Source organism: Scardinius erythrophthalmus, assembly GCF_964197995.2.
Source record: "Scardinius erythrophthalmus genome assembly, chromosome: 9".
NCBI lineage: Eukaryota > Metazoa > Chordata > Actinopteri > Cypriniformes > Leuciscidae > Scardinius > Scardinius erythrophthalmus.
In genome coordinates, this window is record NC_138229.1 from 48,881,091 (window position 1) to 48,895,800 (window position 14,710).

At 45.9% G+C, this 14,710-nt stretch overlaps 1 protein-coding gene across 2 annotated transcripts in view; it reads left to right on the forward strand.

The window, feature by feature from the left end:
- LOC308696384 (cadherin-2) overlaps nucleotides 1-14,710 on the forward strand; it is a 147,397-nt gene that overhangs the window by 57,312 nt on the left and 75,375 nt on the right. The gene's annotated exons all lie outside the window — the stretch shown is intronic.

Genomic DNA, 14,710 nt, shown 5'->3' on the forward strand with positions numbered 1-14,710 from the left:
ACTGTGCGTTATTTTCTCTGGCAACTAAACTTCCAAAATAAATAATAATAAAATAAATAAATAAATAAAAATAAATAAATAAAAAAAACCTTCCAAAGCAAAGCCATTGTGTGTTCTTTCCGCACTCCGCAGCTTTTCCACACATATTTTGAGAATTGGTCAGCTAAACAAAATAGGCCAAAGAAGTAGAGGCTAATGGCTAGTGTCCGTGAGATGCGAGGTACGTTATGAAATAAACCAACCCGATCACACTAAATACGTCTCTATAGCACACATTGGCCCTCATTTATCAATCTTGCGTAGAAACGGGCGTATATATTGGCGTAAGATTATGCTTACACTCCTCTCATCGCCTGATTTATGAAGCTGTGCGTACCTTTGAAATTCTGGTGTACGCAATACCTGCCCTTGATAAATGCCGCGGCTGAAATCGATCGTCATTAGAATAACACGCCCCTATATATTCAAGTCTCCGCTCCCCCCACGCCCTCATTTTACGCCATGGACACACGGAAGACGGCAAATTAAAGAGAAACTTCTTTGAGAAAGAGAAAGCGAAACCAGGGAAGTGGAAAGAAACAAAATTGATTTCTAGATTTTTATTATTAATGACGCTTATTGTTATTTAGAAGAAGAATGTCGTTATTATTATTTGTATTATTATTATTATTTAAAAGAAGAAGAATGGCATTTTTATTATTTTGTCAGTCTGAATTATTTTTTTGGTCATTGAAAGCCTTTCATTACTAAACCCAATCCGTGCATACCTGCCGGGCCTAACCCTGGCCTAACCATTGTTTCAAAGAATAGTAAAACGGCGAGCGCGTCGAGTATAAACGCCTCGTCCGTTTGGGGAGGTGCGCGCGCAGTCTGCGGAGACTCGCGCTGCGGAGCCAGGCGAAAGTATAAACAAGGCTTGAAACGTCAGGTAAAGCGCACAGGCTCGCAACTTAAGGAATACATATGCCTACAATTCAAATGATTTGGTAAAGTCACACAAATTAAACATTGAAGTCCATGTTGCACAAAAATAAACATTGAAGTTTATAATTACTATGTTTTTTTTTTTTTTTTTACAGTGGGTCATAATATATCATATCTTTTAGTTTGTCAGTGCGTTTTGTGGTGTTAGGAATTGTTTTTCTGCGCATTCCCGCACTCAAAACGTGCGTACACCACCTCCTGAGCAGGTGTAGGATTTGAGCGTGCCGTACGCCAAAGTCCATATTGATAAATCTCAAAGTCACCGTGGTTTTGGGTGTACGCCCGGTGTACGCTGGAAATTTGGTGTACGCACTTTTGATAAATGAGGGCCATTGTGTTTAGACGTGCAATTTATATGCCAAAATGAGTTTTTACATGCATATGATAAGCATGGGTAGGTTTAGGGTAGGTTTAGTAGTGGTGTAGGGTACGTGCATATGATACGCATGGGTAGGTTTAGGATAGGTTTAGTAGTGGTGTAGGGTACGTGCATATGATAAGCATGGGTAGGTTTAGGGTTGGTTTAGTAGTGGTGTAGGGTACGTGCATATGATACGCATGGGTAGGTTTAGGATAGGTTTAGTAGTGGTGTAGGGTACGTGCATATGATACGCATGGGTAGGTTTAGGGTAGGTTTAGTAGTGGTGTAGGATACGTGCATATGATACGCATGGGTAGGATTAGTCGTGTGGGGTGCCTGTGTATTACACGCAATAAAGTGCGTATCAAATGCACGCGAAAACGTCCCGGGTTACGTATGTAACACTAGTTCCCCGAGGGGACAGACGCTGCGTGAAATCGCAGTGGGAACGCCTCCAGCGTAGTGCGTCTGAAGCATGAATGAAATCAGTCAATGGCGAGACGGAACGTAGTAGGCGGGTGACGTCACCGACCAGGAAACTATAAAGCACCCCTGAAACACAAGCGAAACAGCTTACGATGTTACTGAAGCAAGCGATCCACGGGGATGCCGGGAGCATGGCAGGACACGCAGCGTCCGTCCCCTCGGGGAACTAGGGTTACATACGTAACCCGGGACGTTCCCCTTCAGGGACTACCGCTGCTTGAAATCGCAGTGGGAACGCAATACCCAAGTCCCCATGCGAGCAAGCCCCGTCGTGTGAAATCAAGGTGCACAGGCTGACGAAAGAACTTGCGCCCCAGGAGTGGAGCTGAAATCGAGACTATAAAACCTGACGAATGTGTGCGGTGAGGACCAGCCTGCCGCATCACAAACGTCCTGAAGAGAAGCTCCTGAAAGGAGAGCACTAGAAGCAGCCATACTCCGGGTGGAGTGAGCCCGTACAGCCAAAGGTGAAGGCTGACCGGCCGACTCGTAAGCAAGTGAGATGGCCTCAACCACCCACTTGCTCATCCTTTGCTTAGATGCCGGGCACCCCTTGCTGGGCTGCCCAAAACAAACGAACAGCTGTTCGGACTTCCTCCACAGGGCAGCTCTGTGGACATAAGCATCTAGAGCCCGCACTGGGCAGAGCAAATTAAGTTTCTCCTGGTCCGACGTCACGAACGGAGGAGGACAGAAAGCCTGCAGTATAACAGGTCTAACTACAGTAGTTGGAACTTTAGGAACATAACCTGGCCTAGGATAAAGGAAAACCTTGGCCATGCCAGGTGAAAATTCCAGGCACGAAGGAACAACCGAAAGCGCTTGAATGTCTCCAATTCTCTTTAGAGACGAGATAGCAAGCAGGAAAATAGTTTTGAGAGTAAGGAACTTCTCGGAAACCTCTTCAATGGGTTTGAAAGGAGCTAGGGAGAGACCTTCTAGAACGATGGCCAAATCCCATGATGGTACCCTCGTGCGTACTGCTGGCCTCAGCCTCAAATTGCCACGAAGGAAGCGAGATATAAGTGGGTGTCTCCCAAGAGAAACTCCACTCAAAGGGACGTGGTAAGCAGCCAGGGCCGCCACGTACACCTTTAGTGTGGAGTGGGATAGCCCCGTGGAGAAACGGGCCTGCAGGAACTCCAGCACTGTACCAACCGGGCAGTTAACTGGGTCCTGTTGGTGCTCTCCACACCAAGAGGTGAAAAGTTTCCACCTCGCGGCATATAACCTCCTCGTGGCGGGAGCTCTGGATTGGAGAATGGTCTCAACGACCTCAGTCGAGAGACCAGATTCTATGAGCTGAGCCCCCTCAGAGGCCAAGCCCATAGTCTCCATAGCTCTGGGCGGGGGTGAAGGATCGACCCACACGCCTGAGAGAGTAGGTCCCTCCTGATCGGAATCTCTAGGGGAGAGCCGTCGAGGAGGGACACAAGGTCCGAGAACCATACTCAAGCCGGCCAGAACGGGGCTATCAGGAGTAGGCTGACTCCGTCCCGGCGAACCCTTTCCAGAACTCCTGGGAGCAGAGCGATCGGGGGAAAAGCATACAGGCGTGACCTCGGCCACGCCTGTACCATAGCGTCCAACCCCAGCGGGGCTGGATGGCTGAGAGAGAACCACAGTGGACAGTGCGATGTCTCTCTGGAAGCAAAAAGGTCTACCTCGGCACGACCAAAATGTTCCCACAGGAGCTCCACCACCTCGGGGTGAAGTCTCCATTCCCCGGGCCTCGGCCCCTGCCTCGACAGGATGTCTGCCCCTCGATTCAGATACCCCGGGAGATAAATCGCTCTCAAAGACAGAAGTTTCCCCTGGGACCATAGAAGGATCTGACTGGCTAGCTTGCATAATGGACGCGACCGCAGACCCCCCTGATGGTTTATGTAAGAGACCACCGATGTGTTGTCTGAGCGGACAAGCACATGGTGGCCACTCAGGTCTGGGAGGAAGTGTTTCAGAGCCTGAAACACTGCCAACATTTCTAAGCAGTTTATGTGCTACGAGAGATGATGGTCCTGCCACAGACCCTGAGCCGGGCGACCACTCATGATCGCCCCCCAGCCCGTGAGGGAAGCATCCGTCATTAGCGTCACGCGACGACAAGGAGCTCCCAGCACGGGACCCTGGGACAAGAACCGAGGATCCTTCCACATGACCAGGGCGCGAAGACACCGTCGCGAACACGATCGTGCGGAGCGGATTTCCCCTCGGGGAAAAACCCTTGGTTCTGAGCCACCACTGAAGCGGTCTCATGTACAACAGGCCAAGAGGAATAACTTGGACGCTGCTGCCATGAGACCTAACAGTCGCTGGAACTGTTTTACAGTGAGTGACTGGCCTAGCTTGATCTGATTTACTGCAGCGAGAATCGAAGCAATACGAGCAGAGGAAAGCTATGCCTGCATCGTCGTCGAATCCCACACCACACCGAGAAAAGTGGATGTCTGTACTGGAGAAAGCACACTCTTCTTGGCGTTGAGCCTCAACCCCAATTTCTTGATGTGAGCGAGAACGACATCTCGATGCCGAACCGCCTGAGACTGTGAATGAGCTAGGATCAACCAATCGTCTATATAATTCAGAATGCGGATACCCTGTAAGCGCAGAGGAACTAGAGCCGCATCCACACATTTTGTGAATGTTCGGGGTGAGAGTGCTAGGCCGAACGGAAGAACCCGATACTGGTACGCTTCGCCCCCGAAAGCGAACCTCAGGAACTTCCGATGTTGAGGAAGAATAGACACATGGAAGTAGGCGTCTTTTAGATCTATCGTGACAAACCAGTCCTCGGACCTGATTTGTGACACGATCTGTTTGAGAGTCAGCATCTTGAACTTGAGTTTCCCTACAGTGCGATTTAAGAGACGCAGATCTAAAATTGGACGCAACCCTCTGTCTTTCTTTGGAACAATGAAGTATCGGCTGTAATAGCCTGACTCCCTGCTGGGAGGAGGAACCCGTTCTATAGCTCCTTTTTGAAGAAGAGTCATAACTTCCTGTTCCATTACCAGAGCCTGCTCGGGGCCCACCACAGTGGGAAGAACCCCGCTGAAACGAGGTGTACGAGACCTGAACTGTATAGCGTAACCTCTTTCGATTGTGTGCAGGACCCACTGAGACACATTGGGAAGATTTTTCCATTCCACTAGAAAATCTACTAAGGGTACCAGCCTCTCGAGGCTGGCCTCTGGTTGAATGTTCTGTGTGACAGACACAGTGCCCTGTAACGGCGCACCTGCAGGGAACAACTGGTCTGTGCACTCCAGAGCCCTCAAAGGGGGCGAGCGACCCTCGGGAAAACGCTCGCCGGATCTCACTACGCCCTGTTCTGGCAGGGTTAGTAGTACAGACCCCTGAGGGTAACGGGAGAGACAAGGCACCCTTACGGGAGGTGAACACAGGTCTCTCTCGGTGGGGGCCACCCTCAGATTTAATCCTGACACTGTGGATGTCAGGACCGTTTAGACGCGGCCTTCTTGGCGACAATGACTGTCCTCAGATCAGCCCTGCCCCGCGTCGACCTCGTCTGAGAGCGCCCCGTCTCATCCCTCCAGCCTCTCTGCGGGGGGGCACGAGACGCGACGCTCTGTATCTGCTGCGCTCTCTGCCTCGATGAGTTACTCGGCGGGTGGGACTGCCCTAGCTCAGCAGCCCCACTTTGAACTTTTATTTTGAGGGGAATATATTTATGAAAAGCTGCCGCCTGTTTCTTTTCTTCCTGGAACCTCTCTGTGACTGAATGTAATGCATCACCAAATAGACCAGCAGGCGAAATCTGGGAATCTAAAAGAAGAGATTTATCTTTTTCTTTCATTGATGTCTGGCTCAACCACAAATGCCTCTCTGTGGCCACCAGGGCTGCCATAGACCGACCAATGGATTTAGCGGTCTCCTTGGTGGCCCAGAGAGTGAGATCAGCTGTCTGCCTGAGCTCATTAATAGTTTCAGCCGAAATTCCCCCCCCCCTCACTAGCTTCTTTTAACAGGTCAGCTTGATAAGCCTGCATGATCGCCATAGTGTGCAGACATGCAGCCGTCTGACCCGCCGCTGAGTAAGCCTTCCCCACCAGTTTTGATGTATTTTTGAGAGGTCTGGTGGGAAGGGCCGGTGCTTTGAGTGACGACACGAATTCAGGCGAAAGATAGCTCGCGAGCGTCTCTTCCGCCTTCGGCACCGTCACATAACCATAAACCTTAGCTCCCATAATGTTACCATATGCATTGGAAGTGTTTGTGTTAACTCTGCTAGACACAGGTCTAGCCCAGGTCTTCGACACCTCAGTGTGAAGATCCGGGAAAAATGTTAAGCACCGGCGAAAAGGTTGGGCACGTGAGGGCAGAAATCTCTCATCAAGTTTACTTTTTGGCTTAGACTCCTGCCTATCAGCTGGCCACTCGATGCTGAGCTTTTCAACAGCACGAGATAAAACCTCCATAAGCTCATCTTCATTACTATATTGAAATGACGAATCGCGTGTCTCATCTGTTGTGATACTTTCAACATCCAGCTCCTCAGAACTGGATAGTTGAAGTTTCTGAACAACATGTACCTCTTCCCGGGCAGAAGTAACCGCAGTGCGGGCTTCCAGAGCCGGGAGAGAGGTACTGGGTCTCACCGGATAAGGCTGAGATAGGGCGGAGCCCGTCTCAAACCCCGCGGTGAGATCCATCTGCGATCCCCAAGTCAAGCGCCGCCGCTCTGCCTCGACAGAAGCGGGACCCGAGCCCTGGGGAGCACGCAGCGAACCGCTCTCCTCGAAGAGCGATCGCCGCGAGTGCAGTGTTCTCAAAGGCAGACGCTCGCAATGCACACAATCAGCCCTCTCGAGAGCTGACTGGGCATGCTGCATCCCCAAACAAGCAACACATAAATCGTGTGAATCCCCACCCGTTATAAATCGAGTACAAGGGAGAGCACACTGCTTAAACTGCTGCTCACTCGTCATTTCTCTTTCCACAATAATATATATATATATATATAGACAGATTTCAGACACACACACAGATCGATGCTGAAGTAACAAAGGCTGTTTCGCTTGTGTTTCAGGGGTGCTTTATAGTTTCCTGGTCGGTGATGTCACCCGCCTACTACGTTCCGTCTCGCCATTGACTGATTTCATTCATGCTTCAGACGCACTACGCTGGAGGCGTTCCCACTGCGATTTCACGCAGCGGTAGTCCCTGAAGGGGAACTGCGTATCATATGCGCGCAAACACTCATTTTCGCATATAAATTGCACGATAAACACAATGCGTGCAATAGAGACGCATTTTAACAGTGATTAAGCCCAAATGTGGGTGGGGGCAATGAACACAATATGTTTGTTTGTTTTTTGCCCAAATGGTCTCCACTCTATGCATTTTGTAATAATACAGCAACATTTTTTAACTGACCATATTTGCCAGAAAATAAGTCGCATGCACCTGAGTGCAAGTCACACTGGATCATGTTGAGAGAGAAACGCGCGCCTTACTGTATGATAAATCCTTAAATGAATGCAGAACAACAAGAATGAAAAATAAGTAGCCATGTATAATAAAATAATATATAGGCTACATAGCCTATAAAAATAGCCTATATTGTGCCCTTTATTACAAACAACATTTAGCCTATTTTTAACGCCAAGCCTAAACAAATTTATTTTATTTATTTATTTATCGACACGGTCGCGCATCTCTCATTCAGTCAAAAGTTTTCATATTTGCAATGTAACATTTGGATGTTAACTATTAATATAAAGAAGGCTTCATACTTCAGTCGAGTCCCAATATACACGTATAGGCTAAATCAGCGTCTTCACAGCAAGGGAAATGTGTGCGGCACAGCTTGCCCTTTATATTGTACAACAGACCAATTAAATTAGGCAGAATAACTTTTTATATGTTTGGTTGACTGTGTTTCATTTTGATAATGAACAGTCTGCAATATGAAGCAACGCCAGAACTGATAGCCTATGTTGTGTGAGAGCGCGATGCGCCTGCGCCATCACTTGGATTTGTTCCACTGCTGGGAAATAACTTAATACTCTGTTATTTATAGTCATACAATAATATGACATCATTCGAAACAGTAAAATGTAGATTTTTATTTGTGTACATTCAAAATGACTACAAAATATCATGCCATTGAAAAATAAATAAAACAACATGATGCGCTGCTTTAGCGCGTCTCGATCTCCTTTAAGATCTTTCTGGCATACACCAAAAATTAACCAAAATACAGAAAATCGCCTTCTTAGCGCGCCTACTTTTGAAAGTCAACATTTAGATTATTTAACGTTAAATGCATTATATATGCCTGAGTCACTTTGGAATAAATCACAGCGTGTTTCATGATAAAACGTGACTTAGCCTATACAGTCCGGAAAATAGGCTATAGGTTATAGCAAACTCAGACCAACTGCTGGTCTACACAGAGAGAAAGCCCTGTCTAGGCTCTTCTGTTGTGTCGAACCATTCGTTGGTCTAGTTGTTTGATGAGAAAATGAAATGTAGCCTAAGTTGCAATACACGCGTTAAGTTTTGTAAGCTCCGTGCAACTGCAGCAGCGGACTATTATTACTAGAATATTGGAAATCTAATACTCAAGCTGTTTTCTCATTTTTCTACTCTTAATATTAAATGAAAAAATGACCGAACGAAAAATACACGGATTCTCTTGAACCACCGCCGCGTTAGCGGCAGAAAACTACTGCAGTGCAGCCACAATGCTCCGTTCGACTTTTCTGAGATCCTTTACTCTTCCCTGTGGATGACCTGTGACCTACTTTCTGTAAGATCTGAATTTTGCGGTTTGAATTTTAGAATTTGAAGTTCTGAATTTTTTCTTCGTCTTGAAAACTTGTAACTGAATATTTGCTGTCTAAGAATTCAGAACAAAAAATAGCTGTTTGAAAATACATGTCTATAAAATTCAGCCATAAAAACATTTCAATTCGTTAAATTTCAAATGTTCAATATTCGTTTAAAGAAATCAAATTCAGAACTATTTAAAATACCACATACAATTAAATTTTGTTAGATTACACTTGTAAATAATTCAAATTTACACAATTCAAATTCAAATCATTTTGTCATATTATTAGCTCCATAGAAAATGGCAATAGATCTTGAGTGCTCTGGAGTCGTGATCAGGAGTCGTGATCAGGGGTCGTGATCTGGAGTCGTGATCTGCGGTCGTGATCAGGGGTCGTGATCAGGGGTCGTGATCTGCAGTCGTGATCTGGAGTCGTGATCTGGAGTCGTGATCAGGGGTCGTGATCAGGGGTCGTGATCTGGAGTCGTGATCTGCAGTCGTGATCAGGGGTCGTGATCAGGGGTCGTGATCAGGGGCCGTGATCAGGAGTCGTGATCAGGGGTCGTGATCTGGAGTCGTGATCAGGAGTCGTGATCAGGAGTCGTGATCAGGGGTCGTGGTCAGGGGTCGTGGTCAGGGGTCGTGATCTGGAGTCGTGATCAGGGGTCGTGATCTGGAGTCGTGATCAGGGGTCGTGATCAGGGGTCGTGATCAGGGGGTCGTGATCAGGGGTCGTGATCAGAGGTCGTGATCTGGAGTCGTGATCAGGGGTCGTGATCAGGGGTCGTGATCAGGGGTCGTGATCAGGGGTCGTGATCTGCGGTCGTGATCTGGAGTCGTGATCAGGGGTCGTGATCTGCGGTCTTGATCTGGAGTCGTGATCAGGGGTTGTGATCAGGGGTCGTGATCAGGGGGTCGTGATCAGGGGTCGTGATCTGGAGTCGTGATCAGGGGTCGTGATCAGGGGTCTTGATCTGCGGTCGTGATCTGGGGTCGTGATCAAGGGTCGTGATCAGGGGTCGTGATCAGGGGTCGTGATCTGCGGTCGTGATCTGGGGTCGTGATCTGGGGTCGTGATCTGCGGTCGTGATCTGGGGTCGTGATCTGCGGTCGTGATCTGGGGTCGTGATCTGGGGTCGTGATCTGGAGTCGTGATCTGGGGTCGTGATCAGGGGTCGTGACCAGGGGTCGTGATCTGGAGTCGTGATCTGGAGTCGTGATCAGGGGTCGTGATCTGGGGTCGTGATCTGGAGTCGTGATCTGGAGTCGTGATCAGGGGTCGTGATCAGGGGTCGTGATCTGGAGTCGTGATCTGGAGTCGTGATCTGGGGTCGTGATCTGGGGTCGTGATCTGGAGTCGTGATCTGGAGTCGTGATCAGGGGTCGTGATCAGGGGTCGTGATCTGGAGTCGTGATCTGGAGTCGTGATCTGGAGTCGTGATCTGGAGTCGTGATCTGGAGTCGTGATCAGGGGTCGTGATCAGGGGGGGCTTTGAAGATACGTTGAGTAACTGTAGAATCAATGTCAATAGAGATTGGGGGAGTCCGGCAAACCCCAATGTCCTGAAAATCCTCTGAATATTCATTCAGTATTTTCTCAATGGACTGCAGCTGTACCCTGTGTACTTCTTCCACTGAAATTCCTAGGGCATCAAACCAGTCCCGTCCCAACAGACTAGTTCCCTGGCCCTGAAAGACGAACAAGGGCAGTGTGTTTCGTTTTCTTTTTTACATTACCTCCACAAATATTTTTCCTTTCACTTCCAAGGTTGCCTGTGACCACTGCTTTAATATTCCATTGTTTGCATGAATTTCAGGGGGTTAGGAGGGCCACAATGAGTGATAAAAAACAAAACAACGATCTCACTAAACAAGGAGTTTCCGCTCCTGAATCCACTTCCATTGTGTGTGCTTGTTTGTTCAGTATAACAGTGGCCAGATATGGCCTCTGTCCCCCTCTTTCTGATTTGACAGAGTAATCATTCTGTTCTTTGTGAGTTATAATGTCTACCGTTCTGCTATGGTGCTGGCTGCATCCTTGTCAGCACCATGTTTAGTCTTTCTATGTGTCCTCTTTTTTTACAGCAATGGCAGGCAGCAGTGGAAAACCTACAGGCTTGTGGGGTGTGCTGACCACCACATCTGAAGCATGGCTTGTCACGTTTAGGATTTTCATTTGGAGCTGCTGTCTTACGTACTGATGCATGCACATGGGCTACATAATGAACATTGTCCTCCAGCCGTGATTCTTTTTGATGCAGACGAAGTAGGCAAGCATTTAACATTACTTTTTCAGCAGCTAGTGCCTTTTCCTCTGCCTCTTTAAAGCGTAGGTTCACCCAGCAGATGTCACTGCAGCGCTTCATCCATAACCCCACACATGATTCTATCACGCAGCATTGCTTCTAACTAATCCCAGAAAGTACAGTGCACAGTGCACAGACAAACGTTGAAGTTCAGCAATGTAGTTTGAAATGCTTTAAGTTTCTGCTTACAATTGTGAAAATGGAAACGTTGAACAATCTCCAACAGCGCTGGGCTGTAATGGCATTTTAAGGCAGCGACAATGTTTGCATAAGACACAGTAGAGGCCTGTGTTGGGGCAAGCACCACTGAACATAACGTGGAATAGCGTTTTTTTTTTTTTTTGCATCACCCTCAAGTCAAGTCAAGTCAAGTCATCTTCATTTATATAGCGCTTTTAACAATGTAGATTGTCTCAAAGCAGCTTTACAGAGATAAGCGTATAATTTAAGGTAACAGAGATTGTTTCGGCTTTACAGCAGAGTTAAGTTATTTCCATCTAAAGTTAGTTTTAATTGATTTGGTTCCGTCGCAATGATCATTTGTTATTAAATTAGGGGCCGCTAAGACGACACCATTCTCTCTACACAGACTTTAAACGCGAACCTGTGAGAAACGCTGATGGCGGTCACATGCGCATTTAGAATGGGTTCTATAGTTATGTGCGTTAGAATATACGCAGGTTTGGAATTCCCTACAAGCCAAGCCTAAACAAAATACTTGTCTTTCCTTATAAATTTTGATAAGGAATTTTATTTTATTTGTTGCTTTGGGGTAGGACCGCGAGACGAAATTTCCTGACAACGCCTTATCTATAGAGTGGTAGTGGGATCCTCCATAGGGAGAGACTAGTTGGCACTTCAGCACTGCGTTGTCATCGGTCCAGGCGAAGGTCCTTCGTCAGATCTGGATACGGCCTGGATCCGGCAGGCTGCAGGAAAAACCTTGGGATAAACACAGACACTAAAATTAGCGTAGATGCCATTCTTCTCATGATGTAACGAGTACATCAGGATTTTTGGGAAGTGTTCCCGGTTCCGGCTGACCTAATCTATGCAGCATAACATTAAATTATAGAAGTCTATAATGTATTATGTGAAAGCTAGGTCAAAGAGATGTCTCTTTAATCTGGCTTTGAACTGACAGAGTGTGTCTGCTTCCCGGACAATGGTAGGAAGACTGTTCCAGAGCTTTGGTGCTAAATAGGAAAAGGATCTACCGCCAGCAGTGGATTTTGATATTCTAGGTATAATCAACTGGCCGGAATTTTGAGATCGTAATAGACGTGACGGACTATAATGCGTTAAGAGCTCGCTCAAGTACTGCGGAGCTAAACCATTCAGTGCTTTGTAAGTAATCAGCAATATTTTAAAATTTATGCGATGTTTAATAGGGAGCCAATGCAGTTTTGACAGAACTGGGCTAATATGGTCATACTTCCTGGTTCTGGTAAGAACTCGAGCTGCTGCGTTTTGAACCAGCTGTAGTTTGTTTATTAAGCATGCAGGGCAACCACCCAGTAGAGCATTACAATAATCTAGCCTTGAGGTCATGAACGCATGAACTAATTGTTCCGCATTTGTCAATGAGAGCATATGACGTAATTTAGTTATATTTTTAAGATGGAAAAATGCAGTTTTACAGATACTAGACACGTGACTTTCAAATGAAAGATTGGTATCAAAGAGCACACCCAGGTTCCTAACCGACGACGAAGACTTAACAGAGCAGCCATCGAGTGTTAGACAGTATTCTAGGTTATTAAGTGAGGAAGTTTTTTGTCCAATAATTAGAAACTCTGTTTTTTCAGAATTTAGAAGTAGGAAATTACAAGTCATCCAATTTTTTATATCCGCTATGCATTCCGTTAATTTTGTGAATTGATAAGTTTCGTTAGGTTTTGAAGAAATATAGAGCTGAGTATCATCGGCATAATAGTGAAAGCTAATGCCATGTTTCCTAATGATATCTCCTAATGGTAGCATGTACAGAGTGAACAGCAGAGGTCCTAGTACTGAGCCTTGTGGTACGCCATACTGAACTTGTGATCGATGAGACATCTCATCATTTACTGCTACAAACTGATAACGGACAGATAAGTATGATTTAAACCATGCTAGTGCAATTCCACTATATAATCATATATTCAATATCATTCCACTCAATATCATTTGCATGAAAAAAACATTCCAGTCTTTCTGTGTATTCTTCAAAAGAGTTACTCGAGCGTTCATCAAACTCTTCGATATGGCCGAGTGTAGTCATGTTCGCCTCTAGATGGCAGATTATTTTCACTCACTTTAACAGTCGCACCATATAGACTTATCTGCACACAGTCGGTTTGAGCCGCCAGTGTAAGATACTTGAATAACAGGATGAGACGTCCATAACTTTGTGAATAGTAAAGATCTCCAGCAAAGAAAATTCATCATAGCTCGGCCATCCCCGCCAAAAAACACATATTCACCCCAAAACAGGAACGCCCTCCCCAGGCTTTAGCCTCTTAAAGGAACCTCACTATTGCAATAGTCAGTCAATACATCACAACTAGATAATTATCTGAGATGTCATCATGTATTTGCTTAGGGATCATCTGTTCAGATCATTTGTTTTGGAAGTAGTAATTAGGGGTGTGAATCTTAAGGCGGGCATGCATTGTGCGATTTCAGCAAGGTTACCTACTCCTTGCTGCATTAAAGATGAAATGGTTTAACTTCTGTGTTCGTGCAGGCGCAGTGAGGACTGAGTTTAGGGCAATCGGTTCGTAGCTCTGCTTCAACTGTGCGATATCCTTACGAAGAACGACCAAAATTACTGACATGCCAGAAATTCATTCGACCATCCGATTGCCTATCAGGAGAGGTTAATCGCCTCTCGTTTCCCCCGAACACTGCACGAACACTGCACAAACACTGCACGACAAAGCTGAAAATCGGCCCGATTAAAAAAAGAGTCGCCCAGCCGATTCCATTCCGATTCTGGGAGTCACGATCCAATTCCAAAACTATTCTTGATCTACTTTTTTTCTTATAAATCTTTCTAATAAATCTTAAAATCTTTTTTTATTTTATTTAGGCCTAATTACTTCTCTTTTGAAATATAAGATGTTTGATGTCAAAAAATGTCTGTATAATCCCTTAAGGCATAATTGACTGGTTACATTAATTTCACGTCTTTTTGTACGCTCTTCACAAATCACACGTCAGCAGTGGCGGCTGGTGGCTTTAAAATAGAGGAGGCACACACAGTTGTAGCGATCGGATTTTATGGCTTTAAAATGGCTTTTTTGGTCACTTATATACCTAAATATTTATAGAAAACGACACAGACATCAAGACAATAGAAATATAAGTTCACTCACCTAGTCCTGGCCTATCACTTGAAGCAAAAAAATCCATTCTTCTGTCCTTTTAAATGTCCGTGTTAAAAGAGCTCGTTCGGCCGTTTAGTGAAGCTGATTGCTGTAGCCTATATCCAGCTTTGGCATGGGGTCTTCCTTCATTTCTAATTTGTAGCTGTTGTTTGAATGGTAGTTTAGTAAATTTGTCAATCCAATATTCAGTGGCATATTTCTACTTTCCATAGTTACATCAGTGGTAGCAGCTCAAACTAATGTCACATAATTTACGTCTTGTCGATGATTGGTTAATATACCAATGGAAGTTAGCCTCCTCTGCCATGTTACTGTTCCCAACACTCCTAATCTCTGAAAGTGAAAGACTTGATGGTGATTGGCAATTTTTTTTTTTTTTTTTTTTACCAACGGTGGCACAAGT